This window comes from Haemaphysalis longicornis, unplaced genomic scaffold (assembly GCF_048455015.1).
Source record: "Haemaphysalis longicornis isolate Haplotype H1 unplaced genomic scaffold, Haemaphysalis longicornis Haplotype H1 scaffold_4, whole genome shotgun sequence".
Classification (NCBI taxonomy): Eukaryota; Metazoa; Arthropoda; class Arachnida; order Ixodida; family Ixodidae; genus Haemaphysalis; species Haemaphysalis longicornis.
In genome coordinates, this window is record NW_027526361.1 from 64,892,441 (window position 1) to 64,915,731 (window position 23,291).

The following is a 23,291-nucleotide window of genomic DNA, read 5'->3' on the forward strand; positions in this document are numbered from 1 at the left end:
CACATCGAAATATGTTTAGTGAAGACGACGATGCTAGAGAAACTCGAGCATTGACGGAGCACTTTCATTGATATGCAAAGTTCATGCATCGCCCACTTCGTGTTCAGTATGCAGATGAGAACTTGGTTTCTAGCACTTCATGTTGAACGGCGCTGCCGATAACTGAAAATATCGACAAGCGTTAGGGCTAATTTAGTTACGCCGAGCATTTCTGCGTAAGCCGCTTTCGGGGTGAAACTTACGCACACGGCAACACACTGTGTGGAAGTTCGCGCACGTGGAAAATCCACCCACAAAAGATTTTTTTCTGGCACATTTTCTTTCGTGTGTATGGTACTTCGTGGATCGAAGTGGCAGACAATGACGCCCCTAACCGAACCTTTTTTTGTGATGCTAATATGCGCTTATGCGTTGACTCGTAGAATAACCTTGTACGAAGAGATAATTAGGATAGTAAGGGGAAATTTGGTGATTATACAGGGTAGAGGAAAGAACAAGATGTGAACACGCAGTATCGCTTGCATCTCGTCTTCTTGGCCTGTTCAAGCAACGTTTTACTAGCTTTAGCCTCGCACAGATGCTCGAAATATCAAGCCGTTACCTCGACAGCTTTCGCCGAACAGATTTTAAATTTCCATCTTTGGGCCACGGCACTTGAGATAATATTTTTTTGCTTCGTAGCGGCAAAGTGTTCTATGGCTGAAGTTACTGAACATCTATTGGTTTTTCCTGATCGTTCGATATGAACACGTTAAATACAGTTAGCTCAAGAGATGTAGCGAGACAAAAAGCTTACCCAGATTTACTTTCTTTTGCCATGTTAGTTTTCAAAAGTTCTTTTGTGGGGAGATTCCCTGCAGCGAGGGAAGAAAGTGCACTGTATCAGCCCCCCACTACGACTGTACACTGTTATACTTTTAGCATCTCCGCGCTGCCCCGCACTCACCCTAAACTGGGGTGCCGAGGGTACAACCGTTTATTTCGCGAGTTTTCGCAATGAAGAATAAATGGAAACATTGCACAAACAAAATGTTGTCTACCATTTGTGGCTATGTGTCTTGGTTACTCTTTCATTTGAAGCGTAAATTGGATGCCTTACTCTTAACTGTTCTTTCTTTAGACACGCTAAGTATTTCTGTGGTCTTGACTTGGAAATGACACTACACGGTAACACGTGCCTCTTCAATAGCGTTCAATAACTTAAATAAGTTTAATAACTTCAATAACCTCCACAACTTCAGTAAATTCAATCCAGTTTCAAGCGCTTTCAATAAGCGCAATTCCAAACATTGCAGCACTAAACAAAAACAGGTTGAAATCCTGCTGTAAATCCTGCTGTATCACTGACCGGTTAAGAAAACGCCAAAACAACCGAACATGTGCTGCAGCAAGCGCCGGAAACTCACAAACCTGGTACAACAGACCTACACTTTCAAACTAGCACTTTATGTAATGAAATTGATGCGTTAATGCACCTCTCGTGACACAATCAGGAAAAAAGTATGCTGATTCCTCTCTCATAAGAATTGATAAAACACGAAAGTGAGAGGTGCAGTGAAATCTGCAGCTGAGCATGATTAGCGCCTCGGCGGCTGTCTTGTGGGTGCGCATGGCGAGCGACGTCCTGCTGGTGGGTCGCTTCGACAAAGGTGTACTGGCGTGATTTCCGTGGTGGATATGACATCAGTGAAAGCTTGGTGCATCCCGGCATGAAACACTTTCGTGTTAAAATATAAAACCGAAAACGAACAAAACCCTATGTATAACGTGCTCTTTAGTGCTAAAGGTTGCTTCCCCGCAAGAAGACCCTAGGGGTACGCCCTTTACAGGCCGCTTGCTTCGTTGTACTGGAGTCATTTACGTGACGGGTATGACATCAGTGAGACCTGTGTATCCCGGAATAAAACACTTTCGTGTTACAAAAAAGATATTCCTCACATACACGTTTGGGGATTGGAGCTGCAGATGTTGACAACTTTAAAAAAATTCCCTACGTTGGATGTAGCCTGGACTTTGCAGGCAGTGAAGGAAATAAGCGGAACGAATACAAGGAAGTAGCGCCTGGCGCTCAAAGAGGAAACCTTAGCACGTGCATGGGTCCTAAGGAAACCTTCACTATTCCTGTGAAGGGAAGGTTCGCTGTTTTAATTAGTGGGCCACGCGGAAAGGGAAAATATCTAGCTTGCACTCAGTTAAATTACCCGAAGGAAGTTGGGAGGCATGCAACCAATGCGGGAGATGCTCATTTGCTGCAAATATTAATAACGGCGGAGCCAAGGGGCGCCTCGTCCAGGCGACGCCAACTGGGCGGCTCCCGACGCGAGACAGCACTGTTTTTTTGTTTTTTTTTTTACGTGGGAATTCCGGCAAGGCGGCTCCTCCGAAATGCATGTGGAAGCTTCTTTTAAGTGCAGAGCATTGTAGGGGCTCGCCTTGTCGTCGTACCTCTCTCGCTGGACCCAAGTAGGGCCCCACAGCGCTCCGTCGTAGCGGCTGTCGTCGCGGCGTAACCCAGAGGCTTCGAAAGCAAAGCGGTTTATAAAGCCATATGCGTTCGAAACTCTTGAAACGCTGGCGCTTGTTTTACACCTCCCCGTTGTTTAGCGCAAAGAAAACTTTAGGCAGAGTTGAGGCAAAGTATACGTAATTGACCCGCTCCGCTCGCGTTCATTTGGTTTAGGAACCCTCGTTGGGTTGGTTTTTCAAATCATTTTATTTCCGGTATCGAATGACAATGAAGGGAACGCAGACAAAAAGCCACTATGGCTTGACAAAGACAGCGCCCCTTTAACAACAACGTACACTCAATATATTCTGACATATAGCAAAATCGATTGTAGAAACAAAAATTGCTAACAGTCTTCAAATTTCATCTGTGCACCAAAATCAAACAAGCAAAATAATAAAGAAAGGTAGTGTATATTATCCCGGCAACCGTGACAATTACCATCAGTAATTCTCACGGCCGTTGCCTCTCATTGGCTAAGCACGCTACGCGGAGATTGTATGGGATAAATATTTCCTGAAAAGCCGTGGCCGCAACTGCCCCTGTTGCTTTGTGGTATAGTACTTGGTTTTAAACTATCAGGCTCAGGTTCGAATCCGGCGTTGCGATGTTTTTTTTTTTTTTAGATTTGAGAATTTTTTGGTCATCGTGATTTTGTTAATACTTTTTTTACTCCGGTTTCGACTATAGCAAGAGATCGACTCACAGGACTTCTGGAATGGGTTGAATTACGTTTAATGTAGGTTGCGTTCTGTGTCTTTAGGCTGGGTTAGATTAGGTTTGTTGCAGTTGGGCTGTATTTGGGAAGGTTATGACGCGTTCTGTTAGGTTACGCTATGTTCGGTGAGGTTATGGTATGTTGGGGTACGTTTGAACGTAATATTATTTAGCATATGTTTTGCCAGCCAGCTTTTATGGAAACTGCCGTGAGAATTTCCTGCAGGTAGTGCTCACGGCTGCCGTGAGATTAGACGCAGCCAAAAAGAAACACATACAGGAAGTTCCAATTTCACCAAAGCAAAACGCGATAACGCGGAAGAAACGCTGAAAAAACTTGATAGCAAGCGAAATAAAGTTGCAGTGCAACGACGGCACGTGCGGAAGGAAAAGAAAGCACAAAAAAAAAACAGAAGAAGTTCCACTGGTGCAGTTTCAGGCAGGGGCGCGCGAGCACAGCGAAGGCGGGAAATTTGAATGCATTGGGGGTAGCAGTGAGAAGATAACAGATACAGCACATTCTGACAAATCACTTCTCTGCACTTCCGACAGCTTTCACATTAAGTGGAACGGTGTCACATACTCAAGCGTATGGCGTCGAAGAGTATCATATAGCTTTTTTCATATTATTGTACAGCGCCTAATTATGGTTACCCAGTCGTTCGATTCGGTCAATTTTCTTTCCATTCTCCCCGGGAAAACCGTGGAACTTTCTCGCTCGAGGCGCGGATGGCTTTCCCCACTCTCCGGCTCGCGGGCAAGAAAACCACAACAATGAATCTTCCGCAGCTGTACCACTAGATTTGGGAGTGCCAGAAGACCCCAGACCTTGCCCCAATAACCTCCCCCTCCTACAAGCAGTGGGTGAACCGCCTGACGAGCCCGGACCTTGGGATCCAGAGTGAAGTGGTGAAGAGGGCCTGGACCGCCAGCCGAGCTCAGGGTATCCCGGAATAGGGAAGCCCCCCACCGGGCGGGTGCCCTAACATCTGCACCAGCTTGACAAATAAAGATTTATTCATCATCATCATCATCCGCAGCACAACTTTGGTTGAAGCTGCGAGCGCTTTCACGAGGGCGAGCGTAGCTTTGCTAGTTCTAAGGCGCGCCGAATATTCCGTATGGGAGAAAGAGAGAGGTCGTGCGGTCGATGGCAGCGGGCACGTTGTGTGATGTGCTTTCCCTCTCCGCGCCGGCGTGGTTATAAAAAAATCTGGCTGAGGCTTAGCTCAGCTAACCTTGGATATGCAAAGCACAAGCTTAACTTAGTCTGGTACTCTGAATCATTCCTCCATTCAAGCCTCCAGTGAAGGAGATCCTTGAAATCGATTTTCCCATGCATAAGCATATCGGAATCCTCCCCTCCGCCGAGTGAAGGGAACAAACGGTGTGGAGGAGGAACTCAGAATACGGCTCTTAGTCTGGTTTGGTCTTGGTTTCGCTCGGTTAACCTTTGATTTAGCTGTATTGCCGACCACGTCTGAAAGCCATTCGGTTCCGTGCAACGCTCCCAGAAGGAGGCCGGGCGAACGCAGCGTTAACCGGGGCGAGCGCGGCGAACGCGGATTCACGGCGAACGCACCGTTTCTCTTCGCCGGGGGGGAGACGTGTCACGTTGCTTGAGATGACCCATTGCCGCATGCATGGCAGGCTGCATGGGTGGTCGGCTGCCTCGGCCGCAGCGGCGGCGGCGACCGCTGCTCGTTCTGCGCAGAACGACTAAAAAACTGGCCTTGTGCGCATCGCCGACAGCGGGCCCGGCGGATCACACGATGCGCTTCAGGGGGTGTGTCGCAGGGGGTGTGTCTCCTGTCAAAAGGTTACCTTGCGCATCCTTCGCGAAATCGCTGGACGAAGGTAGACAAAATGTGCTTTAAAAGAAAGCCCAGGTTGGGACAGATTAGTTAGGTTTGAACGTCGTGATGTGACAATGTCTTCTGCCCGTGTGTGCACCACCATCGGCGACCCGGGCCCTGGAGGGTTCCAGCGTACTCCCGCGCCTCGAATCGCCGTGATTGTTTTGTACGGCCTGGTCTACGACGAAGCCACGCTTCACATGTAGCCGAATCGCCTCCTACAGCGGGGCATCATCCGGCCCGGTGGCTGAATGTCGTGGGACTTTGTCTCTCAATATGCATTGAACTGTTTTCTTTTTTAGTTAACTGTTCTACCGTGTAATATTCATTGTTAACATTCCCTGTTGTATCATTTTGTTTAAATTTGAACTGTCTCTCGCATTTGTATTCGTTCTAAGTTATCTCTCGTTAACGTTACTTGTCCTCGGGCTTGTACAGTGTTTTGCCTGTTCAAAAATAAGTTTTTCTGTTGTTGCTTCGTTCAAGGCTCTCTCTTATTCCTACCACTTTGGTCGGCGAAAGCCGCACATCAGACGGCCACCCACCTCGTCACGGGCGCCCCCTTAGATTCGGTTGGGTTCTTTTGTCGCTTGAGTCAACTCCCCATATCTTCCAAAGAGCGCACCGTATTAAGGAAGCGGTGACAAACGGCTTTAATTTCTTTTAGGTTTTGTGTCGTCATCCCCACTGCCCTTCCTCGTTGGTGGGGTTATTTTAAATCGCTTTCGTAACAACCACTTAGAAAGTGTTGCCTTCCGTATGCTCAGTGTGGCCTCTGCGCAGAATAAGGTTGAAATGTAAAACCATTTCACCTATAATAAAAATTAGTATATTTTTTCACTTATGTATACCTTTTTTCTAAAGTCATGGTTATGGACGCGGCGTTTTGTCGAGCGGTTCGGTCGCCGAGTATCTCTCGGTGGTAGCGATCTGGTGCGTCAATTTTCTGTTGTAAACGCGCATGTAAACACATTGTGCTAGGAAACCGCACACGCAAACACACATGCGGGGAGTGAATGAAAAGATTGCACAACGCATTCAAAGTAAAAATGTTGCTCTTTATTACGACAGAAACGTTCCGCGACTAATACACCTTATGAAAGGTGGCATTGTTGGCACACAGTTCTGAGGGGTATGCCTTGCCGTGTCCTATTGTCACCGTAATGGATGGAAGGATGGTGAACTTTTTATGAGGCTGCGTCAACAGGCCTCCACGGACTACATCGCTGCCGCCTAAAGTCAAAAATAAAATGGAAAGTGAGAGACTGAGCTAGTGAGTGAGTGAGTTACCGACAGACAGACCTACCGAGCGACACAGAGAAGTAGCGAGTGAGCGCGGCTGACGAGAGAGAAAGAAGTCTTTATTGCGGGCTGTATGTGAGCTCTGCTAGCGGCGGTGCTTGCTACGCTAGATGGGGATGATGACAATGCAGTGATGTGGATGTTAGAGATTGGGAAACCAACAATTATAGAGAAAACAAAACTTAAATAAAAAGCTACACGGAATGAAATACAAGAAACAAAACTCTAAAAAAAAGTTGAATAAAAAGTTGTGCAGATGTTTCCGACGAAGCGCTGTGCGCATGTTAAACCAACTCAATGAAGAACGCAGGGGCTGTACCAGGCAACTAACGAAAGATCAACTCGGGCTATATACAAAGCTGAGGTCATTGCTATAGCTACGGAGCCCTGCAAAAAAAAAATAAATGGAGGTTCTCTCTTTCTACTGTTGGCTGAATATTTATACAACGAGGGATCGTATTTAGTCTGCTTGCCAAGACCTGAACATCACCAAACCCGAAAGCACGGAAAAACAGCACGAACACTCGCCGTGGAAGAAAAAGCAGTGCAAATAGCAAGAAAGGAAAGAGAGCAGCACGCTTTAGAATGCGGATTTATTGCACCGGCAGGAAATTTTCCGCCCGCCCCTAAGAACCTCGGCGCCCACTTGTATTGCTTCTCGGCAAAGAAAGACAACGGGTCTGGGGATCTGGGCCATAAATATTTCGAGCTCGCTGAACCAATTCTTTCCACCAAGAAACATGTGCAACGCACGTGGATCACGCCGTTTTTTTTTTGTTGTTGTTGTTCACGCCTTCGCGCGGAAGAAATGTTGCCACTAAAGTGGTGTTCCGAGGGAAGGATACGTCCTTGTTTACGGACATTCAATTCTATTTTCGCGCTGTGCATGGGAGAAAAACAGCCGGGACGCTGTCGTTTATTCAGACGTTGAAAAGGAAAGATTCATTTGGTGGTCTGCGCATCGACGGAGTCCGTAGAACGACCAATGCGAAACAAACAAAAAGATGATGCGCCACGACCGGTACTGCACTCTAACAAAAAAAGGGTGCGATAGTTTCTCCCTTAAGGGTGAAACAGGGATATATCATATATTGCTTCCTAAGAGGTAGAAAGATTCTGCCTTTAAGATTGACGAGTGCGTTTCTACCCCTGGGAGTGGAGGAAGCTTTCCCCCTTTTGTGAGTTAATGGGGGAGTGTTCCTCTCATTGCGGCGCTACCCGAGCAGGGCTTGTTATGGGAGCAAGGCCTCGCGAGCTGATCGGTTTCAGGATAGAGAAAGTACAAATAGTTAGGTTACTGTGGTCGTGTGCACTTAAAATGGGATAATATAACGAAGACATTATCTAGCGAGCACCAGAACTGCGGTTAGCAAGATATGACGCAATTCCAACGTGCGACTTCTTGCATTCAGCCCGCTAGGCGCAACGCCTACGCGTTTTACGCGAACGCGTTGCTGTAAACAGAGGAGAAGTCATAGCGATTGTAATCAAAACGCCGCCTTTATTTCCCACATGCTTGTAACTCCACCATTCCACCCACACACGACATCACAAATATCCAACGCGGCCGTTTGAGAACAACTATTTGTTATTAGCCGCATTACCTCGCTACAACCAATGCATCAAAACGCAGATCGTCTGCAATCGTACATGTCAGCGCAAAGGCAGCGCAGGAGGCGTGAAAAAGCATCCGTCGCATGCTTCCGAACATGGGGATGACACTGCTCGCCATATAGCGAGTACGAATTAAAGCAATCGTAACTATGTGTATTTTGTTAAACTCGCCAACGGCTCTCCTGGGTCGATCTCTATGAGCTGGTCAAGACACCTCCCCATCACGTAACACTGACAATATTTTACAGGATAACGCGGTACGGCTTTCTGCTCAAGGCCTTGAACCAGTGCTTTTGAGATAGAAGAAAGCCACCAAAAATAGTGGTTACAGTATTACGAACAATATTCTTGTAAACCTTTATCACTTGCTATGCTCGGAGACTTTCACGACTTTAAGGGGGTGAGCGCCATTCCTTCAGCTGAAGCACCGAGGTAATAAGGAGGCTTTCCTCTAATTTGTACCATGTTGTTTCAGCTGTGTGCACACGTACGACGATGAAACCATGGAAATTGTCTATTGACATTCGTTTCGCTATTTTTTCGTACTCTCACCCCGTCCCCCACCCCTATGGTTCCTGGCTTAGCAGTTGTTCGGTTCCAAGCTTCGATAAAACGTTCTCAAGGAAAGAGGACGCCGATGCTCAGAAGCGGAACTCAACGACGGAGAGAAGAACAGATGCGGAGCTGCATAGAGAGTGGATGGAAGGAGAAAGCGGAGGACGAGATGGAAGAGAAGGAGACTTGAAAGAGTATATGAGGCTCATCGGGGCAGTTGGTTTATAATCTGTGACAGAGCCCTGGTACTCTACCCCTTGCACGGCTGCTTGCGTTGTGAGCTGAGAAGACCGGTGCGTGCGTTGAAAACTACCTGCTCTGTCCGGTAGCGCAGAAAGGCCAGCGGTTCCGTGAAACTGTCAGCTGACAGAGAGGACGGGCTATAAAATAATGAGCGAACGAATTTCGCCTATGATGTGTATATTTTCTTCAGTTTGTATTCTAAGAGTGCTCTTTTTTAACGAGCGACTGTGTTAAGGAGAAATGGGAGGCGACGGGCGTATTCAGCGGTATTGTGGTATGTTGTGACGGGATAACTAGTCTACGGCCCTTCAGAAGTCTGTTGAAAGTTAAACTCTCAAAGAAAAGGTGTTAGCAGCAACACCAAACCACAGCAAGAAAGAGCTATTGAGGTGCGATTGCTATCGGTAGACGAAAGCAGTGACATCGGCACTCTTGTCGGTGCTAACCACACTTGCTTGTGATTTCGATGCTGGCCGCAACCTTTTTCTTGGTGGCTTTTTATAAAAACGCGACGTTACTGTGTTGTCACAAATGACCAATTGTGGAGCTGAAACGTCGCTTATCTTGACTGGTCGGTTTTTTTTTACCCAAGGTGAACTTGGGCCGCCCAGCCCGCTGCGGTTCTTGTCGCTCCCCATCAACCATCGACAAAAATAATGGATGCGTGCCGTCTGAAGCGATTCCGCCACTCGTTTCTCTTACGCTCTTCTCCGGAGCGGACAGCGCCGGTCTCAACTTTTCTTAACCTCGCCACGATCGTGCGAGGACATATTTTCCCACTGTGGGCGCTTCCCATGCCCCCTGCCATTTTTCTTCACACGCAAGAACTATTTCTTCACACCGCAAGAACTATTTCGAAATGAAACAAGAAGTAAAATCTCGCTATCATTCCGTAGAGAAAAAAACTCCTTTGAGACAACCGGGAGGGTTTTTGAGGCACCCACTATGCGTTGAATATAAAAAAAAATTGTTGTGCGGGCGCGCTTCACATGCTTTTACGTCCGTATCCCTTATTGCGTGTCGCCGGTTGGACAGAATTTCAAACTGCCACGCATTTTTATTTCTTCAAAATAGCGATCTGTTGCATCAAAATGTTTTTGTCCTTTAATTTTCGTCAGTGGTTCACTTCGTAGCTGAAATTAAACTCCTTCATCGTCAGGCGACGGACCATAAAGAAGCCATTAATTGGCCGATATACGTGTGGCGTTTTTACTTTTATTCCGTCCTGGTATTTCACACACGCCACCACTCGCTATTTGCTAGTGTAAAGTCGTCATCTAAGACTTTAATCAGCCTTGACATCCACATGCGAAAACATTTAAATAAGTACAGCCGAACCTCGTTATAATGAAGTAGTATCGGGACAGCTACTTAGTTCGTTATATTCGCTATTCGTTGTAACAGTACAGGTAGAAATCGGCTGTTAGAAATTGACAATCTGGCTTGCGCAAAAGTACTTGATGCAAAAAGGAATTTTTTAGGCGTCCAAACCACTGTAAACAAGGTAACCCTTGCCTTTCTCCTTGTTGCATTTCAAGCCGAATGAGCCGGAACATGAGCACGTGAAATTACAACAAAACAAACTTCACTTGACAAAACAGGCCTGCGTGTTTATTTATTTGATGAAAGATGTGATCTTCATCTGGTGGCTTTATACTGCGGCAACTTCGGATGCCGGAGGTTTTTCCAAGTAGCTTCCCAGCCTCCTGGTCAAATATTTCTTCGTTATATCCGATATCACGCGCGGCTCACGGTTTCAGTTTCGTTATAAAAGAATAAGTGGCATTTAAATAAAGCGTGACAAACCAAAGTTCGTATTTAGTTTGTTATAGCCGATAATTCGCTATATCAGCGTTCATTCTAACGAGTTTTAACTGCATTGAACTTTTGATGCACCGTCAACATTTCACGGGCTAGGTTTGCCAGTAGGACCTGGGGGCATTGAGTTGCGTCAGATTTCCTGGACGAACCTGGAGCGCCAAAGATTAGGAAGTGCGACAGCGCACGTGTGATAGCTTTTGAAGCATGGTCCCGGAACTCAGCTTTAGTTAAACACATGGGTGCGGGTTGACAACCCTAATGAAAAGGCCACTGATGAGCCTTGGTTTGACGAGTACGTTCTCCTGTGGAAAGCTTTGCAATGTTTAAAGGTATTTCGCATGTCAGAATATGATTATCAGCAGTAATAACAGTATAATGTTGAAACTAACTTATGAACGCATTGTGTTTGAAGTTTCGCGCAAGGAAGTGGGGTGGGTAGTGAAAATGACCGCCAACTTTAACTCCGGCATGAAATGTGGACGATACTTCTCGTTGTGTAGACGTTTCCAGACGCTTATATCAATACGATGCTTCCGTTAGGCCTTTTAAAAAAGCGTTGAACGAGAAGGCTTTGTAGTACGATCACCGCCACCCTGCTTGCCTTCGCAACGTCGAGACGTGGTTTTCCTAGGTATGGCTGGCCCAACTAGCCAGCGTAGAATGATACCGCGTAATTTCATAAATTTTTCAAGAAATTCCACATTTTTCGTTGGTTTGGTGATCTTTCTTCTAAACGTTTTTTCAGCGGTAACAGCGTTTTTATTAAAGTTAGATTAAATTCCTAATAAGCACAGCTTTCTTCAGAATACCGGATAAATCTGATTTTTTTATGTAAGCATAAAACAGAAGTTTTAAGCTGGTTAGTTAGGTCCACAGGGCACTTCAGTTCACACTCACTGTTGACTTACATGAATACCAACCGAAAATGCCAGCGCAGGAAAATTACATGTGCATGGTGATCCTCAATAAGCTGCTTTTTACTGTTAAACGAATCAAGAGACGCAGTGGCAGAAAGAGCACAAAAAAGGATCATACTCTTAGCAGTACCGATGGCAGGACCGGGAGAGAGCGGCCATGCGAAGCAAAAACAACGCTATCGCTCACCCTGTTCCTGCGGTCGCCCAGCCACCAGACCGGCACCCGAGGCTAGACAGCTTAAATAGGGCGCCAGGCACTTTGTATGCAGATCGAGGGATTCTTCCTCGTGGCTCGGAAGACGGAATGGGAGCAATGTTCAGCACCAGCTAAACCCTAAGGCCGGCAGGCTTCCCGGTCTTCCCCAGATGTGTCGTGCGCGCATTCGTTGTCTGGCACAACTATCGGTGACGATGCTTTGCCCATATGGGCAGACCGCAATGCCAGCACTGGATGATCAGACTACGGAGGCTTGTTCGGTGAGCTTACCTTTTTGGCTTTAGGTGGTGTTGGCCTTTTTTCTCTGGCTCGGCGTAAGAGACAGCGAAAAAAGCTGATTCATTTGCATTTCTTGGATCATGCCTCTCGCGGTTGCGAGGCAAGACTATTTTCGGTTTGCGTAGGACCGCCCCGGTGCTCCAGCTTACGTGTTTTTATGTATGTATGTATGTATGTATGTATGTATGTATGTATGTATGTATGTATGTATGTATGTATGTATGTATGTATGTATGTATGTATGTATGTATGTATGTATGTATGTATGTATGTATGTATGTATGTATGTATGTATGTATGTATGTATGTATGTATGTATGTATGTATGTATGAAAATGTAATGTATGTGTGTGTTCGTGCGCGCGCGTGTGTCAAAATCTAATATGCATCCGTAATTTAATCATGCGGTTTCATGAATAGATGAAGCGGAGACAAATTAAAACAGCGAGTACTAATTCATGCGGGCCGTGCGAAACGCATGCACCAGTTATAGTGGCGCGCTGCACAGGCGTATGCGACTACAGTGAGAATTGGAGTGGAACAGGAGTGGCACAAAGGGCTCCTCTGCACGAGTCCGGTGCGACAAATGGAGTGGTAGTGTAGGGCTGAATTACGCGTCACGAGGCCAGTGTATTATTCCGGGAAATTAGCGCTGACCCAAGCTCAACTTCCAACTTAACTGGAACGTAGAAAGGAAGACGGCAGTTCTACGAGCTGTCGTTTTAGTGGGCGGTCTCCATGAACAGATTCGGCTAAAAATGGGGGGGGGGGGGGGGGGGGCGAGCAGTCAACCGCCTGCTGCACTAGCAATAATGCTCGATACAAACATCGGCCGAATGGTGGCGTAATTGAAACCTACGGCACTTTCGACTACTGTTCAACGCATACCCCTAGGTCTGAAGTGGCGCAGTGCTTTCGGACTACCGTTTGTCGCTTGATAATCAGTACACGAGGCACGTGTGTATATAGGAGCCAGCTTGCCACCTGCCTCCTCCATTCAGCGTCCGCCGTATAATTGCTACCCCCTCTCACTCTGGCCGAGTGGGCTCAGCTTGTAAGCCGGAGAAATCGTCGCCGGCGTTGTCGATACCCCTTTCTCATATCCGTAATTGAGGAAGCAAGTGTAGACTGTTAACTTCAAGGTACGTTAGTGAAATCCAGAGTGCACGCTAAGCCTAAATTAAACTATACGACATTGAAAAGGCTGTTTGCAAATCTATATTTAAAAGCATGATGATTTCTGTGTACGTTTTCTATGGAATTGTGAAAATTTGTTGCCTGAAGTTTTTTCTTAAAATCATGCTAAAATCATGCTATAGAGAAGAACTTAAAATCATGCTATAGAGAAGAGATTGACGGGACAAAATAACTCTAAATGTTCTTAAAAGTTCGCCTGAACTACACGGCCACCGGTCATGTCTTATAAACGTTTTATAACACGTTTTATAAACGTTTTGCATCCCTGCAGAAATTCCGGGCTGTGCCTATCTTGGGGCGGAACAGTGCACTACAAAGAAAGCAATGCCCGGAGTAGAGGTGCAGATATCTTTATCCCCGATAATCAACGCGATCAACTTGGTTAGCGCCGAAATGACTGAAGTACAAGAAATATGCACCAGACTTTTTTTTTCTTTTGCTATTCGACTGCTTTCTTAAAGGCTAGAAGGAGGCTGTGCGTATAAGCAGCCGTATGTTTGTTTCGCCATGATCACTGAGTAGTACACTTTTGTGAGCTTTCGCAGGTTCGTTAATTTTTTTTTATGATTAAAGAGAACACGCATCCAGGAAGGTATGCATAAATAAACGTAAAAAACAGTTTAGGAAAGGCTTACTACATAACTCATTTTCCCAGAGTGCAGTTGGTGAAGGCACAGCCGATATCCTGTTGCGGCCATTAGCAGTGTTAACATTCTGCTCCTTGCCTGGCGAAAATCCGCCTTGATTGAGGGGGAAGCAATAAAGGGGAAAGTTTGACACAGCGAACTTCGAAGAACATGGCGCTTTTATTATCGAAAAGGGGAAAATTGCAACAAAGAAAGTGGAAAAGATAACCTGGATTCGGGCTACAGGCTTCACAGAACGGCTTTGGGGTCACCACAGAAAAATCACTTCCGCTAAACCGCTGATCGTGCCGAACACGGCCCATAATTAGTTATTTGCGCTTATATCTTCTTTTATAAGAAGAAAACAGAAATAGAGACAAAAACGTTTAAAGACACACGATGTTGCCACATGGATGGTTTTGTTTCATTGCGCCTTTATACCACAGGGCATCAAAAGAATGCGAAATTTTGTTCTTTTGAAAAATATGAAGTTGGGAAACTTGATGTTTTGTTTTTTAGCATATTTATCGCATTTTTTAACATGCGCATTTCTTGGTCAGAATGGTCTCGCCAGAATGTCAATGAATAGCTTTTCTATATTTTTCTTCACTCGAGCCCTTTTAATATTCATCGGTATACATATAAGTGCTGTCAGGCGACGTTTATAAAGCGACGGCATTTTATTTTCGCGAAAACCAGATGTACAGTCCATCTCGGGCACTTACGTTTTCGTAAGGTAGCACCAAAAATTCGTCCTTTAGATCAACCACGTACTTGGGGTCTTATCTTTGTCAGCAGCGTAAGGATGGAAGAAGTAAAACATGTACCCAGCGATTCCAGGAAAATCCAACGTTGGATTTCATAATGCAAAATTTTTTTCTTCTGCATAGCCAGAAATTTCAAGGTAACATACTTATATGTCCCATTACGAAAACAGGTCCAAAAACAAATCAGTATAGGCCCAAAAATGACAGAAGCTCCAGTGAAAAAACGTTGGCGTACTCCTTGCGGAAGGTTTGAATTTGTTCCCTTTTTGTAACCCTTTTGCATGCTATTCGCATGTCTGTGTGTTTTACGGAAGAAATTCCATATCGTCTCCCCTTGAAACTCACATGAAATTATTTAGGCAAAAATCTAAACGAAAGACAACCAAACATTGTATATTAGCAAGAATATTAAAGAAGGGGTGGTGGTCGCGGCCGTATGAACCGTAGACCAAGGTTAAGCGTAAAAGTGTGTATATAGTTAACGAGGCGGAAACTTGAACGATCATCTTAAGGCCGTGAAGATCCCAAGACATGGACGCGCGCACACGTCAATGCATGCACGTGTGACGTAAATATCTTCACTTGAACCTGATAGCTGTTCATTTCTACGAACTTTCAGCATGAAAACCACAACGACGCACCGGGCAGCAATAAGAAAGGCACAGAAGGTGCTTGTTGGCGGGCGGTGACGATACGTTGCTTGTTGGCGTGGTGTGCAGGGCCTTCCAAGAAGTTTGGCTCGTATTGATGAACAAAGTGGTTTAATTGTTCCCCTGAGGTTAGCTGTCCTTGAGTGTTCCGACATTTACTTCAGCAATGCAGGCAGCGTGGTGTAAGCATATTTCGCTGTTGTATGCAAAGCGTAACGCTGTGAAAGACCCTTCTGCAAACTCAAGGGCGCATCACCTAAGTGTGTCACCCTGTATCTATACGGTTCTTTGAAAAATGGGGCTCAAATATTTCATTTTATTTGATGACGAACGCGCATACAGAAATGCGTCCTAGTGATACCCAACGCATGCAGCGCTTAGTCTCGGAGCATATGCATGGGCCTCCGCCCAAGAATATTTACCGTGCGGTTGGTTTCAGTTTTTAGTGCTTAAATAATGTGAAAAACCCAGCAGACTTTTTTCATCCAATCATATAACGTTCTCTTGGGTCATAGTACCGGTTGTAGCTAAGGGTATAACAGAAGTATCGGCGGGCTTAGCCAAGACGTCTTTGCCTTTACACAGAAGGAGTTGATACGGATGTTAGACCGTCTGTCTAAACCGCCATTATCCCTATCTGCACTTAAGAGGTGGTGTAAACTGTTATGCGACAGAGTTCTACAATAAACATGCATTCGTTGGAGCCGGTTTTGCAGACAAAAGTACCAGCTGATTTCGACTCCGCATGCTAAGCAAGGTTCAATATGGCTACAAGTGGAGCGGGGGAAACATTTTTAGTGGGCAGCACTCCGGCTTTCGCTACTGTAGTTGGACGACGCCGTTGGCCTCGTTACCGAGCGAACGAACGGAACACCGAAGACAGAGTTAGCGGCTTAGCTCAGCTTACCTTGGATATGACAAGCGAGAGCTTGGCTTAGTCTGGTTGCGTCTTGGTTTCTCTTGATTAGGCTTCGATATAGCTGTATTGCCGACCACGGCTCAAAGCCATTCGGTCCCATGCAACGCTCACAGAAGGAGGCCCTACGAACGCGCCGTTCCTCTTCGCCGAGCGCGAGACGAGTCACGTCGCCCGACCCGATCCAGCGGCGCATGCATGAGAGGCTGGGGGGTGGTCGGCTGCCGATCAGCTGATCTGACGCTACCGCGGTGGCGGCCGCCGCTCATATGCGAAGCATGGCTGAAAATCTAGCCTTGTGCGCTGCGCCGACCGCGGGCCCTCGAATCACGCGATGCGCTTCGAGTGGTGTGTCGCCGGTGGTGTGTCTCAGGTCAAAAGGTTAACTTGCGAATCCTCCATGAAACCGCTGGAAGAAAGTGGTAAAGCTTTCCTCTAAATCAAAGGGGGACAGTGCCGCGAAAGTTTGAGGGGGAGGGTGGTATGCCGGGGTGGCGCGAGATGCTGCTGAGAAAGCAGGAGGGGGAGCGAAGTAATCTGAGGCTGCACCAGACGCGTGTGTGAAAAGCGCCCCGCGCATCTAGCGGTGCCCGAGAAAGCAAGCGATGTGGCATGGAGATCGTTGCTGAAAAGGCAGCATGTGGACGTCAACGCAAGCGATATTCATCGTATTTCAGTTTATGCAAAAGTGAAGTGCCTAAGAAGCGTCAGACAGCTAGTGGCGCTAAGGATACAATGAAAGAAATCAAGGAAAGCCGATCCGTCGAACAGGCCCCGAGAAAATATACGCCTAAGGATCCATTGCTGAACCAGATCGAAGAATCCAAAGAGACGGTCAAAGCGTACACGTGAACGGCCAGTTCTGGGAGGCCAGCCAAGAGGCAGGCGAAGACAAGGTGTGCACACCAATGGCATTCAGCAATCCCTAAGAATGCACAAATTGAGGAGAGCAAGAAAGTAAGTTTGGGCGACACCAGCGAACGAACTAAGATGCAGATAAAACAGCCAAAAAGGGGTTCCTCAAGTAGACCGAAGACTAATCAGTAACGCGCACAGACACTCGTGCCAGTGAGAAATTCGACACATCAGCCTTCCAGCGGCTACTGCGAAACTACTCCGTTTGGATGTATACGGAAGGTTCTCGCACCGCTGAATCCATCCTCAAGCCAAGCAAGGAGTACGTTGGCGTGCCACACCACAAAATCAGAAAGCCGGGACGGAGTCCTAATGACTTGTAGTTCATCTAGCGAAGCAGGGAGAAGTAACATGTGCGTACACCGCCCTACCGGAGGGCACACGGAATATCGCAAGGGAATCCAGTCGTCAACGCAATTACATGAACCCAGGAAGGGATCCGGAAACAGAGCCCCGCAGAGCATGAACTTCACAAATGAACCAAAAAGCAAAAACAATTATACGCCCTCGAAGTCTAGAAACAGGTAAAATAGGGAGATCGGCTCTGTCAACAAGCGCGAGAGCAGAGACGTCGTGTTAACACCACATTTGAAGATGGGCGACGTTGCGACCGCACTCGACGACAATGAACCGCCAATGCTGTGGGAACTTTGAGAAGTTCCCGCAGCATTTCGGCTATTTCTTTATGGAATGACATGCCTCTTCCTGTTACATCGATGTCTACATTGCCATCACGCAAAAAGTCGCTTAAATGTTTTCTGTTAAGTGTTTAGCTGCCTCTATTTGGTCTTTTTGGGGGGCTCTGGGTTTTGGCTTTTTGGTTATATAATTTAGATCATTGTATTTTGATTGACAATGTGTTCTTTTAACTAAAAAATGTGATTTTGTTGCTTCGGTTCTATAATTTAGATCATTGTATTTTGATTGACAATGTGCGCTTTTAACTAAAAAATTTGATTTTTTTGCCCTTTTTTTCTTTTTCGTCTTTCTTCTTTGCGTTACTTTTCGTTGCCTGTTGTGTCACTTAGCTTGTGATGATTACTCACAGCATTATATTGCACATTTGATTGCCATTAACTCGTATTACATGTTGCTTGTTTACTAGATCTAATTTATTGTTTGCTACAAATCATCAAGGGTCCCGTTACAGTTTTTTTAACTTTGGGACCCTCGCCTGTATAATACTATTTCTGTAATAATTTGTTAGAATGACTACTAAACTGAAAAACTGAAACTGAAGTGTCACTGCTGCATTATAAGCGCATGTGGAATATTACAGTGTAAAACCTGTATCTGTTTGGATTATCAGCCCAACCAAATTGGGCCCGCGGGAAGATGTAGGAAAGGAAGAAGGGGGAGAGCGGGCAGGGGCATGCGGTGCATTATCATCATGAGTTACAAGTGATTTGATCGGAGAGAATAAAGATGCAAGATTGCTCTCTCCTGGAATCTGGGTGATTGACTCGCGATAGCTTCTGCGACACATGCTCCTCCTAATTTACAAATGAAAGATGGGGCTTTGTATCGTATGTATCTAACGGTACACGGGAAAAATTGATTGAATTCATGTATACATTCTAACCTGGGAAGTTAAAACGCTGGAAACGCAGGTGAAAGGAGACGGGGTGAAGCCTTAAGAAAACACCGTTTCTTCCACCCTGTTCTGCTTCCTGTACCATGATTTCATTTTTGGCCGCTAAAGTGACATGCGGCCAGTTGTCAGTAATACTGAAAACAAGAAGTTTAGAACCTGCTGGACTGTTGCCAGAAAAATACTCTCACCGGCGGTTAAAAGCTGTGGAGCCTTTGGTGTGCATGCGAGACGCAAAATGGTGCAACTAAGGCTGTAATGTTTGTACAAATAGGGCTCAAGCTACGTTTAGCAAAGTTGGTATTCAACAGCAGCCCTATTTTGAACGCACTGTTCCTCTCTCTCGTGGCCTTTAATTTGGAAAATTAAAAAAAGAAAGCCTCTAATTATCGACCAGCCGTGCAGCGCACGCGCGGTTGCATAATCCGGCGTGGTTCGGCTCCCAACGCTAACTAACCGTGCATTCCGCACTCAGACAGGCCTGATTGGCATGCTGAATGGGAGCGATCGATCGATGCGCCAACTTTAAGCCGCGTGCATCTGGAACTCGTTAATCAAACGCCGGCGTGCCGCATCTTGCGGGCAAGTTGGTGGAGCAATGCCAAACCCGAAGTTCCAATTTACATAGCCTCATGTGTTGCCAATACAAGTACGGCGGTATTAAATCTGAGCTCCGAATAATACTTGGAAGACACCATGTACTACAAAGTCGACACCGGTAGCGCGGAAATCAGGAGCGCAGCCCAAGGATTTGCTTTAGTGGATCAAGCTGTCACGTGAGAAAGCTTAAATAGGCCCCATAAAAAAGCCTTCCTTTTAAAGTGGAGCTTTAAGTGCTAGAACCTGGCATTTTCTGGCATCCATGCGCGTGCTGAAATACGCAATGCGGGAACGCCAGCTTACCGAGACAAAGCTTATAGCCTAAGTAAATCCATGTGGCCCCTCGCACCGGTGCAGAAGCTCTCTCTAAAAATTGACCTCGTATCTGCTCCTTTCGTTGCAAATGTCTTTTGTCGACATTTGTGAAGTAAATGCCTCCCTTCACTTTCCCGCTCACCTCTTATGTTGTTCCTCTCCCGTCGCACTTCTCCCAAGATAAACACGCTAGAGGATTGCTCAAGTCAACTTAAGTTTACCGCGTTCTACTGCTCCAAGCCGGGTGCTTCTATGCCAGCGCTGCCCTATGGCGGAGACCCGCGTGAATCAAGGCATTCTACTTCAACGTTTATAGAACCACATTTCCTTACTTCGCGTGCGCTCCAAGCGGAACGTGGGACCTATATAGTTGAACATTCCGTAACTGGTGCCGTTTCATTTCTTAAAATGCCGCCAAAAGTCATAGTTGCGCGGGTGACAGCCGGCGACGGAGTGAATTTTTTTTCTGGAGTGGACATAGTATTTCATTTCCTATCGCAAAAATCAAGCATCCACAAAGGGACACTAAGGGAAACGAGAGCATATCTGGCGAGCGTGTTACTACAAGAAACAGCGGCCGACCGAGACTGAAGGATACAAATAAAATGGCCGAAGGAGATCAGAGTGATGAAAAAAATGAACAAAAATAAAATAAGAGGCAGACGAACATTGCGTCGCGCGCAGCCAGGGATTTCCTCACTCCACGGCGCGTTGTTGGCGGCACGCAGAGCCCGTTTTTGCAATGCCTTCAATGACAAGCAGTGCGGGCAGAGAAGAGGGGATGTGATCGGGCTCCGGCTTTGTTCCCTCACGCAGCTGATAGCCCGGCCGGAGCCCACAAATAGGGGCGTTTATCACCGACCAGCGGCCGCTCAAGACGATGCCGCAACGGGTGGACCCCGGGGCTGAAACACGTTTCTGATTTTGCCTGGCCCTGTTGATGCCTCTTCTACGAAGGGGGCGTCAGTCGTCACAGCGTTTTTGGCAAGTATCACCTTGACCTGGGACAGTTCGCGCACGAATTCGCGCTATAATGGGTAATGTAAGAAAGAACATAGGTGCGAAATAACACAACCAAAAGAACCCGTGTTGCCATGGCCCTTTTCGTTTTGCTGTTTTCTTGCTCTGCCTGTCACGCGTTTTGTAGAAAATCAAAGAGAGGATATCTTCTTTATTTATTGCGCTCCATGTACCCTCAGTCAACATGGTAACGGCGGGTTTGAGGAGCATGCGAAGAAAACTATGGGTGGTTGCCAAATAGGGAAGTGGTCAGAATGCTGGAAAACACAAACGCCGCAAAAATTAGGTTCATGCAAAAATTGTTACGCCCCCGCAACGACCAGGCGAGATGGATGTAATTGCGGTAGAGGAATTTTATGGCGTAAGTGCAGAGTTTCGACCGATATATTAGCGAATTCCTCCCTTGGATGAGATAAAGCTTGAGGACTAATTTCTCAACGTATCTATGTTGCATCATGCCATTTTGCAAGGTTTGCATAGAGATGTTGATAGGTTGTTTCCATGGGTTGCAAGGAATCGTGCAGATATATATTATGTGTATGCTGTATATATCTGCATACATACTGTTGGTACGTTGCTGCAGTGTCAAAACGTAAGTACTATACGGAGCAAGTTGTTTACTGGGCGCGCATGTGATCTGTTAGCCGTCGCCATTTCAAATGCAATTCTTTCATTATGACGGGCACTGCAATATACGTCTTAATTACTCCAAAGTTTGGAGTAGCTAAAATAAAATAAATATCTCTCTCTCTCTGTCTCTCTCTCTCTCTCTCCCCATAGATAGGCCGCTGCCTGTTTGATACATGAAGAGGCGGTCTTTCAAGATCTCCGACTCACTTGTATGCCTCTAGCGGTCCTTTACACACCCAACTTAAGTCCCCCGCACTTTTTTTTACGTTTATCCCCAAGAGGAATTAAAATGATGGATACTGCTTCACACCCTTCTATCTTTTTTTCTCTTGAACTATGACGCAGATACGGGTTTTAAGTCTGCACGTCCCTTCTTCACCTCATGGGCTCAGATGACCACTTCGTCTCTCATTAAAGAGCTTCTCTCTCTTTCCCTTTCTTGAGCTTGTGATTACCAAAAGACTAGCCATGAACGAAAAAAATAGCAGAGAAAAAACGACGAACCCTGTTTCAATGAATTGGGGTGTCTTAAAGTTTGTCCGAGGTCTCCAAGCGTGATCCCTTCTGGCATTCTTTTTGGTTCGTTCGTTTCCCTTCTTTCAGCTCGGGTCGCAGAGACATCGGGGAGAAAGCGACGCGGTTAATCGGTATACGCGGTAGGCCGCTGAAAGGTCCTCTCTTCTTGTGGAAAAGCAGGGTCTTTCAGGCTGCATTTTTTTTCTGCTCCCGAACTCTCGCTACCCGCGGGTAAATCTATCGAGACTAAAACGGATGCATGAAAAACAGCACAGAAGAGTAGTCGACTCCTTTGGCTCTCTCGACACTTCTACCTTGGAATGTAGCTCGGTTTTTGCTAGAGATACTCTGACAAGCCTATCACAAGGAAGGTTTCTAAGCAAGGGTCACTTTGTTACTGGAAATAACAAAAGAACGAATTACAGTAAAACGTCAGGAAGGAAAATACTCAAGGTCATGGAATTCTGTGCATGGCCTTCGAGTATGAAAAGGCGGAAGCGCGGTATTTCAGCTCCACAGTTAAAATACGAAGTGTTCAAACACCATTCAGGGAGCACAGGGGGACAAAATTAAAAGACGTGGAGCTTTTACATGGGCAGCTTGACTGTGTTTAATGGGTAAGGGGGCTAAGTAAAATAGTGGTAGCGTTAAATTATCAAAGCAATGAACGTCGCCAATGCTACAAAGTTATAGCAATCTGCTTTCTGGTTACGCTTGCGTCCTAGGCGAAAGCTTTATAACCTCAACCGTCAACGTTGTAGAAAACCATTCGGTGCACAGGAGTAACAACAACGCTTGAATGAACACAAACCTGATACATTATTCTACCTTCTAAAAATTGTAACATCTGCAGAAGAATTTATCGGAAATTCATGTGCTGTTACTGACGGGCTGCTCCGGTAGTAACAAACATCCTGCATTGTGCCAATTGCCACGTTTGGCCGTAAATGAACATTTATACTTTCGCCCATGAGCACTTTGTGATGATTGCACCGGCTCGGTGTCCAGGAAATACAGGGGCTGTGTGGGGAACCTGGAGGTGTACGTATCTGTAGGAGGAGTGGTTTAAGGTTTATTTCGGATGACCCCGAATCACTTTTATGCAAGGCGTTATGGGAGCAGAGGGGCAGCCAAAAATGGCGGCTTCATAGAAGTGACAGAAGGAAGAAATCTAACGGCACTAAGAGGCCGCCTCAGCAGCGAGCTTGTCTTGCATTTCCAGCGTTCAAACGAAAGAGTGAATAACGCACACACAGTCATAGGAACACACGGTAGCGCTGAGAACACTCAAAGGCACTGCCAAAATTAGGAACGTGTACGCACGCATGACATTACGAGAGCGTTGAACGTTCTAAAGCTGTGGTTCAAACCGCAGACGTTATAGAGCGACATGATTGACAGCCCTGCCATTGCAATCGTCGTTGTTACACATAAGTATTTCCCCTTACAGAACCGACGGCACCATTTGTGTAAAATACAATTGAAAACAGAACTTCTTTGATTTATGAACCTTGGGTCGTT